Source organism: Rhynchophorus ferrugineus, unplaced genomic scaffold (genome assembly GCF_030347505.1).
Source record: "Rhynchophorus ferrugineus isolate W39M unplaced genomic scaffold, kcgeb_rfMv2 rfM4, whole genome shotgun sequence".
NCBI classification, from domain to species: Eukaryota; Metazoa; Arthropoda; class Insecta; order Coleoptera; family Curculionidae; genus Rhynchophorus; species Rhynchophorus ferrugineus.
The window spans coordinates 48,481,079-48,494,891 of NW_027472583.1; positions in this window are offsets into that span (position 1 = coordinate 48,481,079).

The following is a 13,813-nucleotide window of genomic DNA, read 5'->3' on the forward strand; positions in this document are numbered from 1 at the left end:
ATTATTTTTAACATAAATGCACACGCTATGCAATTTAATATGATTCTTGACGACATATTTGTAAATTGGACAATAAAATTGTTGTGTAAATTGGACAATAAATATTTCAAATAAGTAATGTGAAAATATCCAAGAAACATATATTTATACCTACAAATATAAGAAATAAGATCACAAATATTTAAAAACCAATGTGATATAGAATAAACTCCTTGTCCACTTCATGAATAAACCCTATTGTAAATCCCCCAACATTATCTCGCACTCCTAATCTATCAATAATGACAAACAGTTTCCTTCTACGGATTAACTCCATTATTTTCTGGATTAAGTTCTGACAAGTAAATGGATATTTTCGATGAAAGTGAATTACAAAACTAAGATTAATATCAACACTTATTATTCAACAGACGCTGTCGTCCTGTTTTAACCCTTTTTGGGTTGTCTGTAGTTTACACATGGATTAACCAACCAAGCAAGCATTATATGTTTTCGAAATTGTTAATATTTAAATGACTGTTTTCATGGATGTTTTCCAGATCCTCGTTGTCCTTCGAGCATGTACGACCAAAAATTAATACCCGTTTTGCGGTTTTCGCCCGTCCGAATTAAACCTGACTAATTGAGGGAACAATATGGTCACGCATGTAGAAGCTGGATGTTTTTTGTCGTCTATTATTCCGCCCGATGTTGGGATCGTGTAATGCCTGGAGGGAATCGGGATAATATGCCAGCGAAATAAATTAGGATAGGGAATATAGCTTCGACAGTCCTCCACTTGCGAATTTTATTTTGTATTTAAGTATGTATGAAAACAAACCCGACAAACGTCATTTTTCATATCGAGTGATGTGTTCTCAAGTTTATCAACGATTTTAATTTTTGTTTAAACACACGTACAGTATGGGCATACATATCATGGCGATGCAGTAATGTTTAATCTAGCAACAACATCTTTATTTCACCCCAGATTTGATTGCATATAAATGTGATGAACAGATTTGGCCGACCTTATGCACACAAAAGAATATTTTCTCGCATACAACTCGGACTACCTGTATATGCTAATGGAACAATTTATTCGGGGAGTGAATCTCCTATAGCACTGGGAAAATATTATTGGAGGTGCTGAAAACGCAACATTTGATTGGTTAAATAAATTCGTCATATAGAAATCTATAGGGAACATATCCTGTTCCCTTTCTTTTTTGTTTTCACGTGAATACCCTATGACGTGGCATTCATTAGCTAATAGTATTCAAATGAAAACCAAATTTAATATTTCAAATTAAATCATTAAAATAATATTCTTTATCCCTCAATGGAATGGTTTTCTAGCTTTGGTGACTCCAAATTCCAATAGTATACAGCCTGAGCTACTGAATGATCATCCTATGAATCTGAGCTACTGCAATCCACATTCACTTTGAACTGCAAGCTTCTGTTCAAATTTCTATAAACTATATTAATTATACAGCAACTTCAGTCTGCCTTTGTGAGCCTTAAGCTTTGAACATTATTTTTCAAGGCTTGAATGTTTCTTATTTGGAACAGTTTATGGCTAAGGGTCATTGAGCAACTTCAATCCACCTTTTGTGACCTTACAGCTTCAGCTGCGATACTTTTGCCTGAATTCCACTTAACTATGCCAAGAAACGCTTCAAGTAATTGCGGAACGATTGCCAATCCAATGCCAACCTGTCTTTTTTTTTGTTGATAATTAAATTGATTTCGGTTAATTGAATGAATTCAATGGAGAACAGCCCTATGATCACCCCAGAATCCTACCGATTGCGCCAGCTATAATATTTGAAAGGTTTTAGAAAACAAAAACCATGCATTTATAAAAAAAATTATTTAAGGGAAAGAAAAGGCAACTTGTTAAAGGGCGATAGAAAGCGACACTGAGGGTAAAAACAGACCAACCCGTGTCACTCGTTTACAATTCAGGTAGTCAAATGACAGATGACCGAATAGTCTGGGTCGTATTACATAACATGAATAGATTAAAACCATAAAACCAAGGAAACATTTCCTCTAATACGCCTTTTGCAGAATCTTAATGGTTTTGGAGAATAACAGCTTTGATAGTACTGCATTATCCTCATTATCAATGATAGTAGATCCTATATATTTCCAACAAATGTCGTTTATCGGAAATTTTGCACCTTTATCTCTAAATAGCGCTTTTTATTAAATTAGTTTCGATAATAAAAAATATTTTATACAGGAGATGACTTAATGAAGTGATTTCTACATGACATGTATACATAATATAAACATAAGAAATACTTATTGCTCGCTGGGAAAATTATGGAACTACTAAGAGTTATTAAAAAAAAAGATAGTTACATATCACATCTGCATTATCACAAAATTTAGAAAGAATGGCCTACTGTGATGGTATGGCCGCCAATATCGAAGTTGCTACATTGCACTTCGTGAATAACAAATTTGTGAATAACGAATATATTATATCAATTTCTGAGGAGATTGAGGCGGTAGCAGTAAATGTACCAACAATAATATTCAAAAGTGAATAAAAACCTTGTAAGGTCGCCTTATGGGCGTCTGAAATGACGGAATAAGTTCTCCATGCTGCTTTAGAATTATAACTCACCACAAGGTTTGGCCACTCCGTTAATAATTGATCTCACAGAAACTAATTACATACAACAGTACAATTGTTGAAGTATGGTTAGATCGATGTAGAATGTATTGGACACAGTCATAGCAGATAGGATGAAGGCTCATGGAGATATATTATTTCAACAGCGTCAAATTCTGCTAGCATGAATTTGGTAAAGAGAGCACCAGTATGGAAAAATCTAATAATTTTTCCGATACTGAAAATGGAGAAAAAATTATACAAATGTCACTTGCAAAGGAAACAAGCCGAGAAAAGCATATATGTTCGTATTCATCCTATTGTTCATTGAGCAAAGTTTCTTCTTCAGGCGCCTTATCGTTCCATTAGCCGCATGCAAGTGATTTTTTAATTCCTTTGGGATCCGAACTGGTGTTCATCAGGAAGATGCCATCTTTCCATTGCTTTTTAAAATGTTAATTGATGGAAGTATATGAAAATTATTTAAGGACGTGGTGTTCAATAGAGTGCTACAACTTCTTGACCGTTCTATTGTTCGTATTCATATTCACTGATACAGATCTTGAAGCTTCGAACATTCTTTACCATAAAGTTCGCAGAGCCATACGGTTTAGAAGGGATAAAGGAAACGCCGGAATAAACGGAAAGTGACTGATAGCCTGCTGTAGTGAATCTTACATCCAGTTGCAGCAAGTACAACAGTTCAATCAATAATATTGGAAAAAAATTTTAGTATCTACGTCTAAACTAATAAACCGGAACGACAAAATTGCAGAAATTTTCTCATCTTGTCTGACATATGAAAGCTTGAGTCGCATTACGATGCGACAATAGATTTTCAACAACGGAAATTTTGTAAAGAATACTAAATCATACAATTCCATCATAAACAGAAGCATATTAGTTGAAAAATAGTCATATTCACAAATTAAACTGATGTAACATGATGTTACAGCACTAAAGTTAATCTATTTCAAAAGAAACCTCTTCCGAATTATCTGTTCTTTTGGAAGAATTTTATTTTCAAATAATGTAATTAAATCTCCATTTCAAACTACATTTAATTAAAGGCATTTAAAAATAATAGTTTCTCTTCCCTAAATATTCAAAATTAAATTCAACAAACGTCATATTCTATATAATGAAAGAAATTATTCTAAATTCATATTTATCAATCGTAATTAAAGCATCGTCCTGTCATAATCACGAATGCTTTTTAATATAACATTTCTAATTAAATATCGAATAATAAAAAGTGTTTATTCCAGACGAATCAACTTCAACAGAAAATTAATCTTTAATTCTAACGATCGTTATTAAAATTATTTAATACAGCTTTGCCTACCCTCTCCGTTATCAATCATTAAAACTCGCTCATTGTTTTCTCGTTCTCCTTTCTCTCTCCAACGAACCGACCTTAAGAAGTTTTCCGCGGATTGACGTAATTTCTCCGGCCTGATTACACCTTTATTACCACACAAATCGTTCTGACCGCTTTGATGGTAAATTCCTTTTGTTTTACCATTCGTCGGAGTTGCTTCAATTCTCGACCATATATTTTCCTTTCCGTATAAGTTAATGAACATTTTATTTTGCTTTATTAATGGCCTAATGCTGAGAATATTTGTCCGAGACGACGAGCTGGAGTCGGAAGTTTTGAGTTCGAACGAATAAAACGATTTTTTTATCGGAGATATAATTTATTATTCATATATATATATATATTAATTTTTCATATCTTGAAATTAATCATGATTTAGAAATTAATGTTTGTCTCTTTGTACATGATGGGTGCCCCTAAACCGTTGATTCGATTGTTATGAAACTTTGATGAATTCTATGGGTTGCTATTTGTATTTTGAGCCGTAACAATACTAAGTGCTCTTCACATTATCACTCATCTATCGTTTCCAATTGGTATGGTGTGAATTAAAAATATGGAGTTGAGTGGTAAATGTTTTCGTGCAATGATCGTCTACAACTAACATATACACGGCCTGACACATAGATGGCGCTATTAGAATTAAATCTATATGTTTTTTAGTTAGCCCTAGCCTTGACAGCTCATCAGATCATTAATTATAGCATTTTGAGTGAAACAACTTTTGTTATTGTGAAAAAAATGGATAAAAAAGAATTTCGCGTGTTGATAAAATATTGCTTTTTGAAGGGAAACAATATAGTTGAAGCAAAAACTTGACTTGATGCCGAGTTTCCGGACACTGCTCCAGGAAAATCAACTATCAAGGAATGGTATACTAAGTTTAGACATGGTGAAATGAGCACCGAAGACGGTAAACGCAGTGGACGCCCAAAAGAGGTTGTTACCGACGAGAACATTAAAAAAATCAACAAAATGACGTTGAATGACCGTAAATTGAAATTGAATGAAATAGCAGAATATTTGGATATGAGAAAGCTCTGTACAAAGTGGGTGCCGCGCGTGCTCACTTTTGACCAAAAGCAACGACGAGTTGATGATTCGGATCAATGTTTGAAGATGATCAAGTATAATAAATTCGAGTTTTTGCGTCGATATGTGACAATGGCTCCATAATTTCACTCCGAAGTCAAATCGACAGTCATCCGAGTGGACTGTACACGATGAACCCACTCCAAAGCGTGGAAAAAGGCAACAGTCGGCTGGCAAGGTTATGGCGTCTGTATTTTGGTATGCGCATGGAATAATTTTCATTGAGTACCTTGAAAAAGGTAGGACCATCAACAGCAACTATTACAAAGCGATATTGCGCCGCATTTGAAGAAAAAGAAAGTGCTGCTTCACCAAGACAATGCACCGCGTCAAAAATCCATGAATTGGACTTCGAATTGCTTCCTCATCCACCGTATTCTCCAGATCTGGCCCCCAGCGACTATTTCCTGTTCTCAGATCTCAAAAGAATGCTCGCTGGCAAGAAATTTTCGGCAAATAAAGAGGTGATGGCCGAAACTGAGGCCTATTTTGAAGCAAAGGACAATTCGGACTACAAAAATGGTATCCAAAAGTTGGAGGGTCGCTATAATTAGTGTATCACCCTTGAAGAGAATTATGTTGATCAAAAAAATAATTAATTAATAATTTTGCCAAAAATATTCGTTTTTCTATGGTAGGCCGGGGACTTTTCAATTGACCTATTAAAACATGTCTACCATATAAGAAAGATCGTCAATAATGCATATTTGCCGAAAGCGTCGTTGTACTAGGCTTCATTTCTTGACTCTGAATGACCCACTTATTCCTGTTAAACCGAGTGCAGAGTTTCTTGGTGCTTACCACATCCAAACACTTAGTTGGAAGGAATATATATAAAATTTGGAACGGAAAACCAGTAAGGATTTAAATATACTTAAATTTATTGCTAATGGCAAAAACGGATTCAACCAACCGTTGGTAGTTATCTAACTTAACACATGAGGTGAAAAGTCCTAACATGTAGATGGTGTTTCACAGTATTTACCGCTTTTTCAGTAAGTATTAACATCTAGCTTAAAGAGAGGTCTTAAAATTTCATGATATTCTACTTATAAGTTTTTGAGTTAATGTGCTAAGAGTGACACTGCTTCTCGATGGGAAAAAATACCGTCCAAGCAAGGCAATGGCTTGAAAATGTTATTAGTAATCCATCCATCAGAAACAACAGTAAAACATTGGTTTGCTGACTTCAAACGTGGTCGTAGAGACACCGATAATGCACAAAAACGTTTTGAACGATTGAAAAATGAAGTTGCGTGAATTAGCTAACATAGTAAAGATATCAAAAAAACCTATTGGTTTTATATTGCACGAGCAATTGACTCTGAGAAAGCTCTGTTCAAAGTGGGCGCCGCGTTTGCTCACTGTTGAACCAAAACAAGAACGTGTTGATAATTCTGAGAAGTGTTTGGCCATATTTACACGTAACGAAACAAATATTTTTCGTCGATATATGACAATGGATGATACATGGGCTTCACTCCAGAATTAAAACAATCGTCATCTGAGTGGACAGCAACTGGTGATAGGCCTGTTTTGAGGCAAAAGGTAAATCGTTCTACAAAAGTGATATTGATATGTGAAATGAGCGGTGCTGGAATGATTACTTGACTCTTGATGGAGATTACGTTGATGTGTAAAACCAATTTTGAATAAGGCCGCGTTTTTTTTTTGTTACGCCCTATATTTTTCAACCCATGTGTTTTTCGTGTGCGCATGATGCAGAAATGAAAAATATTCTGTATATCTGTAATTAAATTGTAAAAACATTCATTATCATCATTTATTTTAGGTGGTATTACAATTTCAATGTATGCTCTAGTAAAAGTGGGCATATTTATTGTTGCAATATTTTCTACAAAATACAAAAGTTGATGTGTAACATTATTTTTAATTAATATAGATATATGTAACATCAATTTGTTATGCTTGATCCTCTCGAATCTTACTGTTAATTAGAGCTTCCTTACACTTACTATAGCAATTAAATTAGAAGTTAGATTTAGAGCTAGAGCATTAATGCGGCGTTCGAGAACACGTCGCAAATTTATGATGCAGCGGAACTAATTTGTTTGATGTCATATTTGGCCACACAGATTTACCGTAAAACAATGGTTATATTTTGTATCGAATAAAATATTTAAGTTTCTCTTCGCTACTTTACAAGAGACTCAATATAATCGCAGAGGAGAGTAATATTATTCCAAATCATCAAATTGGCTTCCATAATAAATATGGAACAATAGAATAATCAACCAAAAACTTCTAAAAACTCTAAAAAATATTTCTCCATATTTCCCATGCCTTCGACAAGGTGTGGCACACTGGACTGCATGTTAAATTGAAAAAGCTTTTGCCCCATATGCACTTTCTACTGCTGAAATCGTACCTCATAGACAGACATTTTATTGTCAAACAGGGTGATAAATACACTGACCTACACCCAATATATTCGGGTGTTGTTGGCCCATTGTTGTATCTATTGTATACAGCTGACCCACCGACCTCAAGAAACACTACTGTTGCAACATATGCTGACGATACAGCGATTTTATCATCACACTAGGATCAGCTACAAGAAACCTCAAACTTCATCTTAACAAAGTCGAATTGTGGTTGAAAACGTGGCGTATAAAAGCAAATGAAACAAAATCTACTCATGTGACATTCAGCCTTTGTAGAAGAACATGTCAGCCTCAGTAAAATTGATTAGTCATGAACTTCCGCAAGCAGACAACCTTAAATATCTGGGAATGCATTTCACAAGTCAATACTTAAGCCCATTTGGACCTATGGCATTGAACTGTGGGATACTGCTAGCAAATCTAACATAGATATCCTCCAGAGGTTCCAGAACAAAGTATTGTGAGTCATCGGCGATGCCCCAAAATTACGTGGCCAACAGACTGATTCAGCGCGATATTCCGTTAGAACCCATAACGAGTGTGATTCGGAGTGTTAATGCGAAGTTCATCCCAATGCACTCGCCAAACAGTTAAATGTGCGCGATGACAGTGAAGTACGTAGGTTGAAACGCAAACTACCATACGAACTGATTAATAGACACATAGAGTGAGATTTAATAATTTCTAGAATAAGCCAGAATAGTTTTTAGAATAACTTAGGATTGACTTTAAAATAACTTAGTATAGTGTATAATTAGATTTAGAGTATAAGTTGTACAGTAGATCACTTACTGAAGTGAACTTCTACACGTAAGGATGGTTATATTATATAACTGAAATTATATAATAATTCTTATTGGCCACGGGCAGATTGTTGACATTCTAAGAGATTAATAAAAAAACATTTTACGAAAGAAAATACTACCTAAGATCATCATATTTTAGTAGAAATTATGTTCTATCTGAGCATACATATCACAAATTATTTGCAGGTTTTAAGAATATTGAAAGTTTTTAATATATGCTTTGATGTTTAATAAACGGTGTTATATAAATAATATTATATATTAAATCCAACGCCTAAGACTACAAATCATATATGTTAAATATCAAATCACATTTTTTGTTTATATTCCCCAATTAGATTGCAGTTTTAAAAACTATTTATGTATATTCATTCGTTTTTATTTAAATAGATACATGTAATACGCTATATATATAAGTTGTTCGTCTTTAACTATATCGGGGCCGTTCAGTCCCTTTTCACCCTTACACCCACGCGGTCTAAATCTTCTCTCCCTCTAGTATTACATAATATAATATCATAGAAGAACTTAATAATACTCCACTAAAAAAAAGGATTGCACTTTTCTATCGTCTGGCGACAATTTGTTCAATTCCTTTTAAATATGTACTCTACTACATACTTAATAAGGTGTTCATAAGAAAAATATGTTCATCAGTAATATTATGAATATATTTGTTTATAGTTATTCGTATATTTAAGTCAACAAGCAAAATTTCCTCAATCTCCTTAAGACAGTTTCTCGGCAGAGCCCCAACTTCACAACAATTACATGTAGCTAAGCGCTGTCAAGTAAGAAGATGACTTTGTGTCTGTTACTCGCTATTACAGGACTTTTTTTACAACAACACATCATTAAAATTGTTCAGTTGATTGTTCTGTAGACATCTAAACTCACATTTTAAATCAATGAAACCACTATATTTAAACGGTTGAAACTGTCGCCCAATTAATTTACATATTTACATTTACATATTACACAGCCATTTTCCTTCCTTTTGGATCTTGATCACTTCATAGAAACGTTTTAGAACAGTTGACTTATCAATTGCTAAATTATGTGAAAACATTTTCAGGGTTGGAGCTGGGAAGTCTTTTGGTTCTTCTTTACTGACATCAAAATCACCATTTTTAAATCGTTGGAATGAAAATCTATAACTGCGATATCCTTTCGAATGTTAACGAAGTAGTAGCATCAACAAGTTACTAAAAGTTTTCGATGGGCTTCGGAACATTTCTTCAAATGAACCATCAAACTAATGAGTGTCAAAAATGCAATTTTGAGCCCTCTATTATTTGTATATTTTCTACATATTTCTATATATTTTCTCCAATGGATATCGCCGATCATAATACATGCAAGCACCTAATAATATAACACTATAACTCCATATTCAGTTCTTTAGTTACTAATAAATAAAATAGAAGTGTGGAATAAAAAGAATTATTTAAGCATATATCTACAATGTATTCTATATCTATTGTATAATGCATGGAAAATTTCTGAAATATTCAAATACTAGATATTAAAAATTATTTTCTAAAAAATAATGTACGAATCGAACAACATGCCAGTTTTGTAAAGTGTGAATTTATCCTAATTCGAAACATTCTTTTACAATGTCTTACTTTAACTGGATCAAAACTTCGTTGACCAGAGCGTCTCACTTAGCGGAAAACTTAGCCAATAAATGAATTATTTTATAAAATCTGTCAGTTTGTTACGGTAAATTACATTCAACTGGTAATTGAACATAATACATAACATAATATCAACAGTGTTTAGTAAAGTTTTACCAATTATAGTCAAAGTGGAGTTAAGTGCATGAATATAGCTTATATATAGCGAAGAAAAGGAAAAACAAACATATTTTTTATATTATCGAAAATATACAATTATATTTAAGATAACTGGAAGCGAATTACTTTTTTTAGTTTACTTCAAATAAAATTTATTGATGTCAAAATTCCTTTCGTCAGCAAAATAATAGAAGCAGTTGCTTGAAAAAAAAAAGGAATATTGATGTAATGTTCGCTCTATAACAATGTTTAATCATAAACAACAGTTAAGAACCACTAAAACTTGTAAATACTACTAATAAATATAGCAAATAAAAAAAAAAAACATCTTAATTTAAAATTAAAAAGGCACTCACCCACCCTTCTATCAAACAACTATACCGGCAACTAGTACTAAAAGATTTTAAGTGCCCTTTCGGAATCTTTGATGTTAATCAAACTTGGAATGTCGCTACATAAAGGCAAACTTAACAATAAGCCTTGAAGAGCTATGGCGCTGAAGTTTGACCCTCCCGATTCTCCAACCCCTCACGTCGTCCTTTGTAAAAGCTGTTCGTTTAGATGCTATCGTCTCTTATTTGCATTTTATATCAGCAAGTGGAAGGGAATTTTATTCACCTGTTATTTATGTAGTATCGTAACATCGAGCGTTATTGTTTGAACTTAAAAAAAAACTATTAAAATAATGAAAATAAAATAATTGGAATAAAAAAAATGTCTTTTCCATTGTTTCACTTTTGGCCATAATTGGTTTAATTAATTCCATAGAGATTAGCATTGAGAACTTAGTTAGCCCTAACCCTCAAAAGATACGTGTATAAATTTGACGGCTGTCGGATCATTAGTTTGTGAATTATAGCATTTTGAGTGAATCAACTTTTGTTATTGTGAAAAAATGGATAAAAAGGAATTTCGCTTGTTGATAAAATATTGCTTTTTGAAGGGAAACAATACGGTTGAAGTAAAAACTTCGCTTGATGTCGAGTTTTCGGACACTGCCCCAGGAAAATCCACCATCAAGGATTGGTGTGGCTAAGTTTAGACGTGGTGAAATGAGCACCGAAGACGGTGAACGCAGTGGACGCCCAAAAGAGGTTGTTACCGATGAAAACATTTAAAAAATCCACAAAATGATTTTGATAGAAACCCTAAAGATATCAACTGAACGTGTACATCATGTTATTCACGACTATTTCACGAATAGCTCTGTGCAAAATGGGTACCGCGCGAGCTCACTTCTGCTCCAAAACAACTGCACACGATGAACACGCTCCAAAGCGTGGGATCTTCATTGACGACCTTGAAAAAGAAAGGACCTACAGTGACTATTACATAGCGCTATTGGGCCGTGTAAAGAACGAAATCGCCGAAAAACGGCAGTATTTGAAGAAAAAGAAAGTGCTGCTTCACCAAGACAATGCACCGTATCACAAGTCAGTGAATGCGATGGTAAATATCCATGAATTGGGCTTCGAATTGCTTCCTCATCCACCGTATTCTCCAGATCTGACCCCCAGCGACTACTTCCTGTCCTCAGATCTCAAAAGAATGTTCGCTGGGAAGAAATTTTCGTCAAATGAAGAGGTGATCGCTGAAACTCAGGCCTATTTTGAAGGACAAATCGTACGACAAAAATGGTATCGAAAAGTTGGACGGTCGCTATAATCAGTGTAATGAAAAAAAAACTAATTTTGGCAAAGAAATGTGTTTTATTATGGTAGGCCGGGGACTTTTCAATTAACCTCTTATCTTAAAAATATAGGAGTATATTACTAGATACAAATGTTTACCAAACTCGCAAAAAGGAGCCGGATCCAAAGAAGGAATACTATATTTTATCAGGACAACACACTTATATAAAAAAATGTACGTTAGTGATGGTAAAACTGTGAGATTTGATGTACGATTTCAGTGGATATCTCATAAGTTGCCCCCCTCAGATACCTGAATAGGATATAATGCTGATATTGGAGAAACACTGGACCAAATGTGCTGAAGTAAAGAAAAATTACGTAACAATTTCGTTGTTGCGCAAAAAATTGTTCACCTTACCCTCGTAGATAGTCACCATAGGTCAAATATATGACATAAACAAGGACTAAAGTTTATTTAAGAGACCACAAATTTGGCCAGATCCCTGTTAAGATACGTCCAAATTTAAAAACAATAGAGGAATGCCAGAAGAAGAAAAGAACCTCTAGGTTTTTACACAATACCGTCGGGAATATTGAGAAACCTCTACGAAAAAAAATTGGTTAGTGGCATTTTGTTTACAGCATTAAGTAAAGCCATAAAGCCGAAAATGGAAAACGGGTAAAAATGATTGACTAATTGACTTAGTGCAACAATCAAACCTTTTATAGATCTCTTCGTTTGATAGAAACAATTTTCTACAGAATAATGTTTTCATGTGAGAAGAAACGAAGAAATCAGAGTTGAAGCAATGGGTATTTTAATTCATTGACTTTGAATCTGAATGTTTGGAATTGTCTGCTAGGTGCGTTAACTTAGTGAAAATAGTTTTCTTGTGTTAACCGGGTCTTCTCACGTTTCTTTATAAGCAATTAGTCAAAAATATCCTAACTTTGTCTCATTTCTAGACACTTACTTAGGTCGTAAAGGAAATATGAGTTCCTTACCACTCTCAAGTTTTTTTTTTATTTGCATTCAAGACCATAATAGTAAACCATAATCTCATCCACTACAATGAAATGACGCATAACATATTTTAAATAGTAATTGGTATTTTAAATATTTATGTATATGTTTAACAACTATTATGCACATTAACTTCTTGAAATCCAAAACTTCATTTATAATATTTGTCGCTCTGCGTAAGGAGATGACTCGGCTTTTGTTAAAATATTTCTTGGTCTTAAGTTTTTGGAAAACAAAACTATTATTTCACTTTAAAAGCAGATTTATTTTACAGAAAGAAAAGGCGATTTGTTCAACGTCGATACAAAGTACCACTCACGGTAAAAACAGTCCAACCCGTCTCACTCGTTCACAATTCAGGTAGTTTTTATTTAAAGCAGATGGACGGATAATCTGGTAGATTTTACATAACACCACCCTCCTAAATAAACAAGCACGGTGATGTACATGGTCGTTATTCCGTCTAATGTTGCTCCCTGGTACCCCTCTATGGAATTATTACATTGTTAAATAAGTGCATAATATTCTTATGTTTATTTTCCAAAATATCGTTATTATAGCATGCGCCTTTTTGTAGCTTTATGACTGTATTATGGGTCTCTTTGGCATGCTAGTGTTTCACATTTTATTGCCACTCTCTTGCATCTAGCTTACTTGGAAAAGGGAAAAAGTGCGCCAATAATAATATGTGGAAGGGTTTAGAAAACAAAAACTTCATGTCGAATTTTACATCGTGGAGTGACGGTCTACAAAATACCCAGAAATATAGTCCCAGATGTTGAACACGAGAGGTGTGCCAGCAGTGCCAACTACTATACGATAACGAATATCTATCTGGCAACCCCGAGACGTTTATCTAGGAGATTATTGAAGGGTACTTTCATTCAGATGCTGACCAGCGTTCAGTTCAGACGTTCCACCATCGACTGCTCAAGCCTTGCCTAAGGGTAAAGCCAACGCCAATCCCTTTTTTCACTTGTATTTTCCACTTTTTATATATCGCCGATAAATAACGATCGCACCATGTAAACCATAACGGTTTCATTTCGTTTTACCCCCATTCA